At 45.1% G+C, this 16,119-nt stretch overlaps 4 non-coding genes and 1 pseudogene across 4 annotated transcripts; all 5 read right to left on the reverse strand.

Annotated features, from left to right (window-relative positions):
- Positions 1–1,962: 1,962 nt before the first annotated feature.
- On the reverse strand, positions 1,963–2,153 carry LOC130331206 (U2 spliceosomal RNA). Its single transcript, XR_008874150.1, has one exon. It is a non-coding gene; the product is annotated as a U2 spliceosomal RNA (small nuclear RNA).
- Positions 2,154–4,245: 2,092 nt separating this feature from the next.
- Positions 4,246–4,431, reverse strand: LOC130331208 (U2 spliceosomal RNA). Its single transcript, XR_008874151.1, has one exon. It is a non-coding gene; the product is annotated as a U2 spliceosomal RNA (small nuclear RNA).
- Positions 4,432–9,889: 5,458 nt separating this feature from the next.
- Positions 9,890–10,038, reverse strand: LOC130331209 (U2 spliceosomal RNA; annotated as a pseudogene).
- Positions 10,039–12,139: 2,101 nt separating this feature from the next.
- Positions 12,140–12,330, reverse strand: LOC130331204 (U2 spliceosomal RNA). Its single transcript, XR_008874148.1, has one exon. It is a non-coding gene; the product is annotated as a U2 spliceosomal RNA (small nuclear RNA).
- A 2,087-nt stretch (positions 12,331–14,417) lies between these two features.
- LOC130331205 (U2 spliceosomal RNA) lies at positions 14,418–14,608 on the reverse strand. The gene has a single exon (XR_008874149.1). It is a non-coding gene; the product is annotated as a U2 spliceosomal RNA (small nuclear RNA).
- Positions 14,609–16,119: the final 1,511 nt, after the last annotated feature.

Here is a 16,119-nt window from a genome sequence, read left to right on the forward strand (position 1 = left end):
TAAACCCATACCATTATTGCTAAGCAGCAAGACAGGGGCCCATTGCACTCCCACGGGGCCTTTTTAAATGCAATCCATAACCCGGATTTGCCAGGAACCCTTCTTACTCCTCCTACTTGCATGTGACACTGGGCTTAGGATCTGCATAGGAAACACACACACAAGCACACACCTACCTTTGTTGCCTGCAGATGCCTCCTTGGCTGTCCCCAAACGGTATCAAACCAACACCCACGGGAAGCTGTAAGCATAGAGGACATGCCTGCACCCCATTGGACTTACCTGTGTGGGTTAAATCCGGGTTATTTGACAACCTATGGCGGTGATGGTTCTGCTCAGGCAGAGCAGTGCTGATGCTCCTCATAAAGCTGTCGCTGCTGTGAAGGTTCTAGGTGACATCACAAATCCCTTTGGTTACATACACAACAAAGCTGGGTTGTTGTTGTTTACACTCTGCAAGGCCTGTGGAAGTGAGTGACATCATAGCACTGTAGTTCTGAGGGTTCAAGATGGATGCAACAATCTCCTGTTGCTTCTATGAAGGCCGTAATAGACGACATCACCAAACAGCTCCATAGTCACATACACAGCAAAGGAGAGATGTTGTTTACACCTAGTGATGTCAGTGGTATTGAGTGACATCACAGCACAGTGCTAAGGCTCCTGGGCCTGGACACAGCAGCGGCTGCAATATCTCAACGGAGAATACGTTTATATCTATGTGTGTGTGCGCATATATATATATATATATATATATATATATATATATATATATATATATATATTTCTCCGCCGAAATCACTTTTAAACCCATTTCCACCTTTTTTTCCCTTCTCTTCCTCTTACTTTTTTTTCACGTTTTTTTACGTTTTTCTCCTTTTCGCCTCTTTTCTGGGCGTATTATTCTTCTTTTTCTTCTTTTTTTTCGTCTAATGCATACCCCATCAGTGCAGCAATGCTTATTCAATACCGCCAGCAGATGGAGACACTGGGGGATAATTTTCTAAGGATTTATACTGATTTTTCCTGTCTGAATTTGTCGCACAGAAAGTTGCAGGCCAAATATGTGTGACATTTCTGCGACTTTAGCTTCTAGAGCATTTTTACAACATTATACATAGGTGCTGAATACATAAAAAGCGACTGTTCAGCGACAGACAAGTCGCATCGGCTGAAAGTAGGCCAGAATGTCAGTCCATGTTGGAGCAGGTTTAGATACAGTCTAAAGCATAGATCTCAAAGTCTGTGCACAGAATTTAGCAAGGGCCTCGCACCTTCTGATGCATCAGGTAGGTGCACAATAGCATAGCCTAACCCTCTGTACTTTGGTCTATATTGATGCGGGACATAGACAGCCAGCTGATGACCAATCCATTAGTGCAATGGATGGCTGGAAGCATTTGTCTTTGCCTTTGCAATACCACAGAAGCAATGCATGGTCAATGTACAGCAATGACACACCTGTGTGAACAGCCAGGAGACCCCCCCCCCCCCCCCCCATGTTATGTTACATAGTTACATAGTTAGTACGGTCGAAAAAAGACATATGTCCATCACGTTCAACCAGGGAATTAAGGGGTAGGGGTGTGGCGCGATATTGGGGAAGGGATGAGATTTTATATTTCTTCATAAGCATTAATCTTATTTTGTCAATTAGGAACATTCAGCACCCACCCGCTATCAAGGCAGCTGCCTATCATGTCATGCCCTACCTGCACAGGTGTGCTGGCTACTCAAATGATCCAATTAAGGAGGCCATTTAGTCAGCAGCAGCAGAAGTCCTGTGCCTGGACGCTCCAACAGGGGCCAGACACAAGCAGAAGCAGAAGCAGCAGAAGCAGCAGCAGCACCACCTTTTGTTTTTTGGCTGCAGCAGCAGCAAGGCCCACAGGGCTGGCTAGCTGGCTAGCCAGCAAGCAGGTAGCAATGAAAGTAGGAATCTTTCTTTTTAACCCTGTAAGGGGGTGGTGCACTGTACCCGAAGATACTGCCATATCGGGTCAATGCATAGGGCGACGGAAGCAAGCTTCGAAATCGGCCCCCGTTCTCAAAAATCCATTTAATATATGGTCCCCAGATAGGGGACGTATCAGATATTAAACTGATAAGAACAGATATTACACTTGATCTTAGCCAAAAGGCCGAGAAGCGATAACCGTGAAAGGGGCGGGCCCAACAAGGTCCCCTTCATGGGCACTATCACTGCTTGCTGTCAGGGAGGCTGCCAGACAATTTTCCATGCACACTCTGGGCTGGGGGGCAGTCAACCACAAGTACACACAGCAGAACCTAAACCCATACCATTATTGCTAAGCAGCAAGACAGGGGCCCATTGCACTCCCACGGGGCCTTTTTAAATGCAATCCATAACCCGGATTTGCCAGGAACCCTTCTTACTCCTCCTACTTGCATGTGACACTGGGCTTAGGATCTGCATAGGAAACACACACACAAGCACACACCTACCTTTGTTGCCTGCAGATGCCTCCTTGGCTGTCCCCAAACGGTATCAAACCAACACCCACGGGAAGCTGTAAGCATAGAGGACATGCCTGCACCCCATTGGACTTACCTGTGTGGGTTAAATCCGGGTTATTTGACAACCTATGGCGGTGATGGTTCTGCTCAGGCAGAGCAGTGCTGATGCTCCTCATAAAGCTGTCGCTGCTGTGAAGGTTCTAGGTGACATCACAAATCCCTTTGGTTACATACACAACAAAGCTGGGTTGTTGTTGTTTACACTCTGCAAGGCCTGTGGAAGTGAGTGACATCATAGCACTGTAGTTCTGAGGGTTCAAGATGGATGCAACAATCTCCTGTTGCTTCTATGAAGGCCGTAATAGACGACATCACCAAACAGCTCCATAGTCACATACACAGCAAAGGAGAGATGTTGTTTACACCTAGTGATGTCAGTGGTATTGAGTGACATCACAGCACAGTGCTAAGGCTCCTGGGCCTGGACACAGCAGCGGCTGCAATATCTCAACGGAGAATACGTTTATATCTATGTGTGTGTGTGCGCATATATATATATATATATATATATATATATATATATATATATATTTCTCCGCCGAAATCACTTTTAAACCCATTTCCACCTTTTTTTCCCTTCTCTTCCTCTTACTTTTTTTTCACGTTTTTTTTACGTTTTTCTCCTTTTCGCCTCTTTTCTGGGCGTATTATTCTTCTTTTTCTTCTTTTTTTTCGTCTAATGCATACCCCATCAGTGCAGCAATGCTTATTCAATACCGCCAGCAGATGGAGACACTGGGGGATAATTTTCTAAGGATTTATACTGATTTTTCCTGTCTGAATTTGTCGCACAGAAAGTTGCAGGCCAAATATGTGTGACATTTCTGCGACTTTAGCTTCTAGAGCATTTTTACAACATTATACATAGGTGCTGAATACATAAAAAGCGACTGTTCAGCGACAGACAAGTCGCATCGGCTGAAAGTAGGCCAGAATGTCAGTCCATGTTGGAGCAGGTTTAGATACAGTCTAAAGCATAGATCTCAAAGTCTGTGCACAGAATTTAGCAAGGGCCTCGCACCTTCTGATGCATCAGGTAGGTGCACAATAGCATAGCCTAACCCTCTGTACTTTGGTCTATATTGATGCGGGACATAGACAGCCAGCTGATGACCAATCCATTAGTGCAATGGATGGCTGGAAGCATTTGTCTTTGCCTTTGCAATACCACAGAAGCAATGCATGGTCAATGTACAGCAATGACACACCTGTGTGAACAGCCAGGAGACCCCCCCCCCCCCCCCATGTTATGTTACATAGTTACATAGTTAGTACGGTCGAAAAAAGACATATGTCCATCACGTTCAACCAGGGAATTAAGGGGTAGGGGTGTGGCGCGATATTGGGGAAGGGATGAGATTTTATATTTCTTCATAAGCATTAATCTTATTTTGTCAATTAGGAACATTCAGCACCCACCCGCTATCAAGGCAGCTGCCTATCATGTCATGCCCTACCTGCACAGGTGTGCTGGCTACTCAAATGATCCAATTAAGGAGGCCATTTAGTCAGCAGCAGCAGAAGTCCTGTGCCTGGACGCTCCAACAGGGGCCAGACACAAGCAGAAGCAGAAGCAGCAGAAGCAGCAGCAGCACCACCTTTTGTTTTTTGGCTGCAGCAGCAGCAAGGCCCACAGGGCTGGCTAGCTGGCTAGCCAGCAAGCAGGTAGCAATGAAAGTAGGAATCTTTCTTTTTAACCCTGTAAGGGGGTGGTGCACTGTACCCGAAGATACTGCCATATCGGGTCAATGCATAGGGCGACGGAAGCAAGCTTCGAAATCGGCCCCCGTTCTCAAAAATCCATTTAATATATGGTCCCCAGATAGGGGACGTATCAGATATTAAACTGATAAGAACAGATAAGGTTTCAACAAAATTTTATTGAATAAATAAGAAACCATACAGAATTTAAAATTCAAAATAATAAAAGGTTCACAAAAGTTTTAAAATACAAATAATAAAACCAGTAATAAAAGGAGAAAAAATAGAAATTGCAGGATAAAACATTATACAAATGTCATAAAAACTGATTATATTGTTATTTCGTTCCATAGAGGCAGACACCACATGGATGCTGCCTCGCTGGCCCCCAACTGTTTCTTGTCTCTTAGGTAATAGATGTACATCTCACTCAGGGCCAGCTTTATACAGTTTTTAACATCAATAAAATCATGTTTAAAAAGTAAGATGTTCCTAACTTTCCAGATGGCATTTTAAAACAATTAATAATCATCCAGCAGATCATCTGCTGTTTAAAATTGGGGCAGTTAAAAAGACCGTAAAAGACACATTCGTGACTAAAATCTTTTAGGCCGCAGGCCCACTTCAAAAGTGGGCCTACCTTCCTCCAAAGCTCCCGTGCAAAAGGGCAGTTCCAAAATATGTGCAGCACTGTTTCGTCCACTCCGCAGCCATCTCTCGGGCACTTGGCTCTCGCCACCAGTCCTCGCCTGTGCTGGAACTCACGAGTAGGGAGGCACTGGTGGACGATTGCCCAGGCAAGATCCCTGTGTACATTCGCCAGAAACTTCCCGTACACGTTCCGCCATACCTTTTTGGATCTTGCCTGTGTGAAATTGGACACTGCCAGGGTAACCTCACTCCGCCTGAGGACCTTTGATACCTTTCTCTGGTCCCCCAGTATGTCAGGCTCCAAATCTTGGAGACCTAGGAGCCTGACTGTCTTTTCCAACACCACATAATGTTTTGGGGGACACAGAAGCACCGGAGCGTTCAGAGGGATGCGCAACCATCTTTTAAAAACCATGCCCGCAGCGTACCTTAAAAAGCAGCTAAAAATGCCATCGGATTTAATCATTTTAAAACAGAAACAGAAATACTTTATGTAAAAGAAAGTAAAAAGGTTAGGAACATCTTTCCCGCCATTATCTTTACTTTTGTACATAAAATCACGCTTTAATTTCTCCATTTTTGAACCCCATAAAAAAGTAAAAACAATTCTAGTTACTTTTTTAATGTATAAAATAGATGGAGGAAATACCATGGCAATGTATAGCATAATAGGGAGTAAAACCATCTTTATTATTAAAATCTTTCCCTCCATGGTAAGGTTTCTAAGATTCCACATTAAAATCTTCTTCTCCATCTTAGCTATAGCTGAATCCCAGTTAGGGCTCCCATCATTGACCTGGTTAAAAACAATACCTAAAACTTTAATTTGATCCTGTTGCACTGTGACTCCTGGGGTGATGGATGAATCCCAGGAGCCAATATAAAAACAGTCACATTTATCTGTGTTTAGCTTAAAACCAGAGACCTCGCAGAAATAGCTGGCGTTCCTCAATGCCCCCCTCATGGATGGAGAGTCCGGGCACAGTATGGTGACATCATCCATGTACCCCAACACCTTTAGATGGGTCCCTCCTCCACCAGGTATCGGTACGCCTCTTACTACCCGGTCTTTTCTGAGGAGGGCCATCAGTGGTTCGATTGCGCAAATAAAAAGGAGTGGGGACAGGGGGCAGCCCTGTTTGACACCTGATAAAAGAGGAACACCGCTGGTTAAAAAGCCATTAACAGAGACTTGACTAAAACAGGATCGGTATAAAAGCATGATTCGGCTTAAAATCGTTTCAGGCACTGCCATCTTTTTAAGAACTAAAAACAGGTATTCATGGGAGACCCTATCAAAGGCTTTTTCAAAGTCTAAGGATAAAATTGCTACAGTTTGATTTCTATCCTTAAAATACCATAAAACATCTCTTAAAATATTTAGGGATTCAGCTATAGACCTTCCAGGTACCCCACAAACCTGATTTGGGTGAATTAATTTATGAATAAAAGGTTTAAAACGGACAGCCAATAACTTGGCTAAAACTTTATAATCGACATTTAAAAGTGTGATGGGGCGCCAATTTTTTAGCATATCCTTTTCACCCTTTTTAAAAAGTAATGATACAATCCCCCTCCTCCAGGAAGGGGGAAGTTCATTAACAATAAAAGTTTCTTTATACAATAAAACCATATCATCCTTTAAAATATCCCAAAAAGCTAAATAAAATTCGATGGGTAAACCATCTTCCCCAGGGGCCTTCCCACTAGAAAAACTTTTAAAAACAAATAAAAGTTCATCTAAGTTAAGATCACGGGATAAAACCTCCTGGTCTAAAACATCTAGCTTAAAATCAAGGGAATTAAGAACATGTTCTAAAAAGGATGGATTAAGATCTTTCTTATTAAAAAGAAGCTGGTAGAAGTTAAAAACTGCATCTAACATGCCTTTTGGAGTGGATTCACCCTCAAGGTTTTGGATGATATCCCTCCTATTCATCACTTTTTTAAAAAAGAAACGGGAACATTTCTCGCCCTCCTCCAGGTGCTGCACATGCGAGTTAAAAATGATTTGTTTCCCTTTCTTTTCTATGGCATGTTTTATTTCAGTTTTAAGGTTTAAAATATCATTTTCTACATCCATACCAGCTTCTTTCAATTTAAAAAGTACATTTAAACGCATGTTAAGAACATAAAACCACTGTTTTTCCATTTTTGCCTTCTTCTTACCTGCTTTGATAAAAAAAAATCTGATTTTAGATTTGGTGCCCTCCCACCAGTGCAGCATAGGCTCGTGGGGTTTTCTTTGTGATTGCCAGCACTGGTAGGTCCGCACAAACTCCTCTTTTATCTCAGGGTCCTCTAGGAGTGTGGTGTTTAATCTCCAGAGGCCCCTTTTTGCTTTTTGCTCCCCCTCTAGCTCCAGGCCCACCAAGAGGAGCTTATGATCAGAGAAGATATTCTGCTCGAGCGTGCATTTCAGGGGTTTAAAAGCTCTAGAGGAAAAAATAAAATCGATTCTGGAGCTCACTCTTCCATTGGACCATGTGGCGCCCGGGTCCTCCGGCAAGAGATCCTTCCAGCAATCTTTCAAATTAAAATCATCAATAAAATTTTTAAGCAGGTAAGAAGTGCGGTCTTTACGATTAATATCCCCACCCTGCCGGTGTTCCCCATCACGTATGCAGTTAAAATCACCTCCCACCAGCAGGGGGGAAGACCCAACACAAAACAGTGGTAAAATTTCAAATAGTTCTGCCCGCTCCTGTTTATCAGGAGGGGCATACACATTTAAAACACGAATTAAAAGTCCATTAAAATATAGATGAATTAAAAGAGCTCTGCCAGGCACAATCTCAGTTACTGTATGAATAGAAAAGGACTGGCCTCGGCAGAGCAGCCCAACACCCACAGAACGACAGTCATTTGCACCGGACCATATGGATGGGCCCAGCTTCCAGTCTTCTTTTAAGTCTTTATAGTCCATTTTACTAGGGATTCCACATTCTTGTAGCAGGCAAAGGTCAAAGTCACATGTCTCTAGATAAGAAAATAAAGCAGCCCTGCGATCAGGGCTCTTTAAGGACCTCACATTGAGTGAGGCAATTTTTACAGGGATAGGCATAGTTTATGGAGAGTCCGTGCTTGGAGAATCAAAGTCAATAATAAGCTGCGTACCGTCATCCCCCGCCTGCGGGGTCATCAGCTCCTTGATGTTCTGAGGGTCGGAGCTTGAGATCGATGATGCCCCGACCCTGAGCTCGCTCTCGTCCGAACTACGGCACGCCGCTTTCCTTTGAATGTCTTCCTCTTCTTCTTCTCTTTGTCTTTTAAATGTCACACTGCTGTCCATATCCTCTGTGTTGCTCTCACTCGATGTAATCTCTGGCCCCCGGCTGATGGATCTGCGTCTTCTTTCATCATTTGACGACTGGAACTGCTGCACAGGGGCCTGTGAGGCCTCTTTTCCGGAACCTTTGCCGCTACCTTGGGAAGTTTTCATCGCTTGTTCCCCAGCAAGCGTTGCTGAGGACTGTTGCTCCAACTTCCCCATCGATCGACGATGGCCAGTTTTACCCACCGGGTCCACTGCTGGCGGGGCAGCAAACCCTGGTTTGGCGCCACTTGTCTTCTTGGCCCTGTCCTGTATAGGCGGAGTAACAGGACCGGGCTCAGACCTGGCCACCTGGCTCCCCTTCCGGCGGGCTTTCACCGGGGCCTCTTCGTCCGGAGCAGGGCGACCCTGGGCCAAGCCAGTACCTGGCTTATGCTGTAATTTTGGGTCCACCTTTGCCCCCACCGAGGCCCGTCGGCTGCCACCCGCCACAGGTGAGCCCCCTTCAGAAGTTTCGGCGGGCTCTTGAGCCAGGTAGGAAGTCGATCGACGTCTTTCAATTTCCTGGGCAGTAAACTCGATCACCCGCCCGGGCTTCGTGGAATCCCCATGGCCTCCCCCTAGCACTACCACCGGTGGGCCCCCCGATGGAGCACCAGAGGTCTTGGGCCTGGACCCCATCAGTACCTGCCATCTGGGGTTTGGGCATCTTAAAAAAGGACGTCTTTTGTCCTGTCCCCTCTTTGGGTGGGCCCAGCCTTGACCCACCCATCGTAGTTTTTGCTTTATGGGGACAGGAATTAAAATCGTGATTTTCCTCTCCGCAGAGGTTGCACCTTATCGAATGGCTACATCTTGAGGCTATGTGACCTTCTTGGCCACACCTATTGCAGCGAATCACACGCTCCGCGCCGCAGGTCTCCTGGGTGTGGCCAAACCTCAAGCAATTTCGGCAATACATAGGCATTTGAGGATAGAACAGGAAGCCCCGAACTCTCCCGATGGCAAAATTTGGGGGCGGATGGCAAAGACCCCCAATACCACCGGGATCCTTACGGAGCTTGACCCAGAACTTCCTCTTGCCGTTCCAGAACCGCACGGAGTTCAAGATTTTGTTTGCGAACCGCACCTCTTCGCAGTATCGCCGAAGAAAAGTGGCTATATCCTCCGTGGTCACATGAGGGCTGTGCATAGCCACCACCAACGGTATATGTTCCTCACCATAGAGGAACTGGAACGAAAGACCGTCGAGTCGATCGTCCCTCTGGTCCGCACCAGACAAGGTTGCATAGATGTTATCGCAACACGCCGTGGCCGTGAAGGTGACGGTATACAGGCCACGGCTTTCCTGGTCATTTAGACACAGGATGTCCTCCCTATTGAGGCGGAAGTAGTCAAGAAGAATCACCTCCGCAATGAAGCGGAGGTTCTTCAACTGACGATGGCTCTCCGACACCTCTATGCGGATGGTATTTCGCATCGACATTTCCCCAGAGGGGAAAGCCCAGGAGAACGGCATCTTCCACACCCAGGGACTAAGCCCCTTCCCCAATAGCAGCAGGGGCTCGGAATCCCGCTATAAAAGCGGAACCCTTACCCAAGGCAGAGGTCGGGGGTACCCTAGGTGCTTCCGAAGCTACAGGTAACGCTCAACGTACCGAAAATGCCTTCTGAGACACAAGGTCCCAGAGACAGGGGGATCGCAACCCGTTGTCTGTGGACTAAGCCCGCTCCCCAATAGCAGCAAGGGGGTGAAGTCGCTCCGTAAGGAGAGACAATCCCCCAAGGCCGAGAAGCGGGGTACCACAGACACCTTCCGACCAGACCAAATGCAGATACTACACTTGATCTTAGCCAAAAGGCCGAGAAGCGATAACCGTGAAAGGGGCGGGCCCAACAAGGTCCCCTTCATGGGCACTATCACTGCTTGCTGTCAGGGAGGCTGCCAGACAATTTTCCATGCACACTCTGGGCTGGGGGGCAGTCAACCACCAGTACACACAGCAGAACCTAAAACCCATACCATTATTGCTAAGCAGCAAGACAGGGGCCCATTGCACTCCCACGGGGCCTTTTTAAATGCAATCCATAACCCGGATTTGCCAGGAACCCTTCTTACTCCTCCTACTTGCATGTGACACTGGGCTTAGGATCTGCATAGGAAACACACACACAAGCACACACCTACCTTTGTTGCCTGCAGATGCCTCCTTGGCTGTCCCCAAACGGTATCAAACCAACACCCACGGGAAGCTGTAAGCATAGAGGACATGCCTGCACCCCATTGGACTTACCTGTGTGGGTTAAATCCGGGTTATTTGACAACCTATGGCGGTGATGGTTCTGCTCAGGCAGAGCAGTGCTGATGCTCCTCATAAAGCTGTCGCTGCTGTGAAGGTTCTAGGTGACATCACAAATCCCTTTGGTTACATACACAACAAAGCTGGGTTGTTGTTGTTTACACTCTGCAAGGCCTGTGGAAGTGAGTGACATCATAGCACTGTAGTTCTGAGGGTTCAAGATGGATGCAACAATCTCCTGTTGCTTCTATGAAGGCCGTAATAGACGACATCACCAAACAGCTCCATAGTCACATACACAGCAAAGGAGAGATGTTGTTTACACCTAGTGATGTCAGTGGTATTGAGTGACATCACAGCACAGTGCTAAGGCTCCTGGGCCTGGACACAGCAGCGGCTGCAATATCTCAACGGAGAATACGTTTATATCTATGTGTGTGTGTGCGCATATATATATATATATATATATATATATATATATATATATATATATATATATATATATATATATATATATATATATATATATATATATAATATATATATATATATATATATATATATATATATATATATATATATATATATATATATATATATATATATATATATATATATATATATATATATATATATATATATATATATATATATATATATATATATATATATATATATATATATATATATATATATATATATATATATATATATATATATATATATATATATATATATATATATATATATATATATATATATATATATATATATATATATAATATATATATATATATATATATATATATATATATATATATATATATATATATATATATATATATATAAAAAGCGACTGTTCAGCGACAGACAAGTCGCATCGGCTGAAAGTAGGCCAGAATGTCAGTCCATGTTGGAGCAGGTTTAGATACAGTCTAAAGCATAGATCTCAAAGTCTGTGCACAGAATTTAGCAAGGGCCTCGCACCTTCTGATGCATCAGGTAGGTGCACAATAGCATAGCCTAACCCTCTGTACTTTGGTCTATATTGATGCGGGACATAGACAGCCAGCTGATGACCAATCCATTAGTGCAATGGATGGCTGGAAGCATTTGTCTTTGCCTTTGCAATACCACAGAAGCAATGCATGGTCAATGTACAGCAATGACACACCTGTGTGAACAGCCAGGAGACCCCCCCCCCCCCCCCCCATGTTATGTTACATAGTTACATAGTTAGTACGGTCGAAAAAAGACATATGTCCATCACGTTCAACCAGGGAATTAAGGGGTAGGGGTGTGGCGCGATATTGGGGAAGGGATGAGATTTTATATTTCTTCATAAGCATTAATCTTATTTTGTCAATTAGGAACATTCAGCACCCACCCGCTATCAAGGCAGCTGCCTATCATGTCATGCCCTACCTGCACAGGTGTGCTGGCTACTCAAATGATCCAATTAAGGAGGCCATTTAGTCAGCAGCAGCAGAAGTCCTGTGCCTGGACGCTCCAACAGGGGCCAGACACAAGCAGAAGCAGAAGCAGCAGAAGCAGCAGCAGCACCACCTTTTGTTTTTTGGCTGCAGCAGCAGCAAGGCCCACAGGGCTGGCTAGCTGGCTAGCCAGCAAGCAGGTAGCAATGAAAGTAGGAATCTTTCTTTTTAACCCTGTAAGGGGGTGGTGCACTGTACCCGAAGATACTGCCATATCGGGTCAATGCATAGGGCGACGGAAGCAAGCTTCGAAATCGGCCCCCGTTCTCAAAAATCCATTTAATATATGGTCCCCAGATAGGGGACGTATCAGATATTAAACTGATAAGAACAGATACTACACTTGATCTTAGCCAAAAGGCCGAGAAGCGATGTGAAAGGGGCGGGCCCAACAAGGTCCCCTTCATGGGCACTATCACTGCTTGCTGTCAGGGAGGCTGCCAGACAATTTTCCATGCACACTCTGGGCTGGGGGGCAGTCAACCACCAGTACACACAGCAGAACCTAAACCCATACCATTATTGCTAAGCAGCAAGACAGGGGCCCATTGCACTCCCACGGGGCCTTTTTAAATGCAATCCATAACCCGGATTTGCCAGGAACCCTTCTTACTCCTCCTACTTGCATGTGACACTGGGCTTAGGATCTGCATAGGAAACACACACACAAGCACACACCTACCTTTGTTGCCTGCAGATGCCTCCTTGGCTGTCCCCAAACGGTATCAAACCAACACCCACGGGAAGCTGTAAGCATAGAGGACATGCCTGCACCCCATTGGACTTACCTGTGTGGGTTAAATCCGGGTTATTTGACAACCTATGGCGGTGATGGTTCTGCTCAGGCAGAGCAGTGCTGATGCTCCTCATAAAGCTGTCGCTGCTGTGAAGGTTCTAGGTGACATCACAAATCCCTTTGGTTACATACACAACAAAGCTGGGTTGTTGTTGTTTACACTCTGCAAGGCCTGTGGAAGTGAGTGACATCATAGCACTGTAGTTCTGAGGGTTCAAGATGGATGCAACAATCTCCTGTTGCTTCTATGAAGGCCGTAATAGACGACATCACCAAACAGCTCCATAGTCACATACACAGCAAAGGAGAGATGTTGTTTACACCTAGTGATGTCAGTGGTATTGAGTGACATCACAGCACAGTGCTAAGGCTCCTGGGCCTGGACACAGCAGCGGCTGCAATATCTCAACGGAGAATACGTTTATATCTATGTGTGTGTGCGCATATATATATATATATATATATATATATATATATATATATATATTTCTCCGCCGAAATCACTTTTAAACCCATTTCCACCTTTTTTTCCCTTCTCTTCCTCTTACTTTTTTTTCACGTTTTTTTACGTTTTTCTCCTTTTCGCCTCTTTTCTGGGCGTATTATTCTTCTTTTTCTTCTTTTTTTTCGTCTAATGCATACCCCATCAGTGCAGCAATGCTTATTCAATACCGCCAGCAGATGGAGACACTGGGGGATAATTTTCTAAGGATTTATACTGATTTTTCCTGTCTGAATTTGTCGCACAGAAAGTTGCAGGCCAAATATGTGTGACATTTCTGCGACTTTAGCTTCTAGAGCATTTTTACAACATTATACATAGGTGCTGAATACATAAAAAGCGACTGTTCAGCGACAGACAAGTCGCATCGGCTGAAAGTAGGCCAGAATGTCAGTCCATGTTGGAGCAGGTTTAGATACAGTCTAAAGCATAGATCTCAAAGTCTGTGCACAGAATTTAGCAAGGGCCTCGCACCTTCTGATGCATCAGGTAGGTGCACAATAGCATAGCCTAACCCTCTGTACTTTGGTCTATATTGATGCGGGACATAGACAGCCAGCTGATGACCAATCCATTAGTGCAATGGATGGCTGGAAGCATTTGTCTTTGCCTTTGCAATACCACAGAAGCAATGCATGGTCAATGTACAGCAATGACACACCTGTGTGAACAGCCAGGAGACCCCCCCCCCCCCCCCCCATGTTATGTTACATAGTTACATAGTTAGTACGGTCGAAAAAAGACATATGTCCATCACGTTCAACCAGGGAATTAAGGGGTAGGGGTGTGGCGCGATATTGGGGAAGGGATGAGATTTTATATTTCTTCATAAGCATTAATCTTATTTTGTCAATTAGGAACATTCAGCACCCACCCGCTATCAAGGCAGCTGCCTATCATGTCATGCCCTACCTGCACAGGTGTGCTGGCTACTCAAATGATCCAATTAAGGAGGCCATTTAGTCAGCAGCAGCAGAAGTCCTGTGCCTGGACGCTCCAACAGGGGCCAGACACAAGCAGAAGCAGAAGCAGCAGAAGCAGCAGCAGCACCACCTTTTGTTTTTTGGCTGCAGCAGCAGCAAGGCCCACAGGGCTGGCTAGCTGGCTAGCCAGCAAGCAGGTAGCAATGAAAGTAGGAATCTTTCTTTTTAACCCTGTAAGGGGGTGGTGCACTGTACCCGAAGATACTGCCATATCGGGTCAATGCATAGGGCGACGGAAGCAAGCTTCGAAATCGGCCCCCGTTCTCAAAAATCCATTTAATATATGGTCCCCAGATAGGGGACGTATCAGATATTAAACTGATAAGAACAGATACTACACTTGATCTTAGCCAAAAGGCCGAGAAGCGATAACCGTGAAAGGGGCGGGCCCAACAAGGTCCCCTTCATGGGCACTATCACTGCTTGCTGTCAGGGAGGCTGCCAGACAATTTTCCATGCACACTCTGGGCTGGGGGGCAGTCAACCACCAGTACACACAGCAGAACCTAAACCCATACCATTATTGCTAAGCAGCAAGACAGGGGCCCATTGCACTCCCACGGGGCCTTTTTAAATGCAATCCATAACCCGGATTTGCCAGGAACCCTTCTTACTCCTCCTACTTGCATGTGACACTGGGCTTAGGATCTGCATAGGAAACACACACACAAGCACACACCTACCTTTGTTGCCTGCAGATGCCTCCTTGGCTGTCCCCAAACGGTATCAAACCAACACCCACGGGAAGCTGTAAGCATAGAGGACATGCCTGCACCCCATTGGACTTACCTGTGTGGGTTAAATCCGGGTTATTTGACAACCTATGGCGGTGATGGTTCTGCTCAGGCAGAGCAGTGCTGATGCTCCTCATAAAGCTGTCGCTGCTGTGAAGGTTCTAGGTGACATCACAAATCCCTTTGGTTACATACACAACAAAGCTGGGTTGTTGTTGTTTACACTCTGCAAGGCCTGTGGAAGTGAGTGACATCATAGCACTGTAGTTCTGAGGGTTCAAGATGGATGCAACAATCTCCTGTTGCTTCTATGAAGGCCGTAATAGACGACATCACCAAACAGCTCCATAGTCACATACACAGCAAAGGAGAGATGTTGTTTACACCTAGTGATGTCAGTGGTATTGAGTGACATCACAGCACAGTGCTAAGGCTCCTGGGCCTGGACACAGAGCGGCTGCAATATCTCAACGGAGAATACGTTTATATCTATGTGTGTGTGTGCGCATATATATATATATATATATATATATATATATATATATATATATATCTCCGCCGAAATCACTTTTAAACCCATTTCCACCTTTTTTTCCCTTCTCTTCCTCTTACTTTTTTTTCACGTTTTTTTACGTTTTTCTCCTTTTCGCCTCTTTTCTGGGCGTATTATTCTTCTTTTTCTTCTTTTTTTTCGTCTAATGCATACCCCATCAGTGCAGCAATGCTTATTCAATACCGCCAGCAGATGGAGACACTGGGGGATAATTTTCTAAGGATTTATACTGATTTTTCCTGTCTGAATTTGTCGCACAGAAAGTTGCAGGCCAAATATGTGTGACATTTCTGCGACTTTAGCTTCTAGAGCATTTTTACAACATTATACATAGGTGCTGAATACATAAAAAGCGACTGTTCAGCGACAGACAAGTCGCATCGGCTGAAAGTAGGCCAGAATGTCAGTCCATGTTGGAGCAGGTTTAGATACAGTCTAAAGCATAGATCTCAAAGTCTGTGCACAGAATTTAGCAAGGGCCTCGCACCTTCTGATGCATCAGGTAGGTGCACAATAGCATAGCCTAACCCTCTGTACTTTGGTCTATATTGATGCGGGACATAGACAGCCAGCTGATGACCAATCCATTAGTGC

The sequence above is a fragment of the Hyla sarda genome, unplaced genomic scaffold, assembly GCF_029499605.1.
Source record: "Hyla sarda isolate aHylSar1 unplaced genomic scaffold, aHylSar1.hap1 scaffold_3469, whole genome shotgun sequence".
In the NCBI taxonomy this organism is placed as follows: domain Eukaryota; kingdom Metazoa; phylum Chordata; class Amphibia; order Anura; family Hylidae; genus Hyla; species Hyla sarda.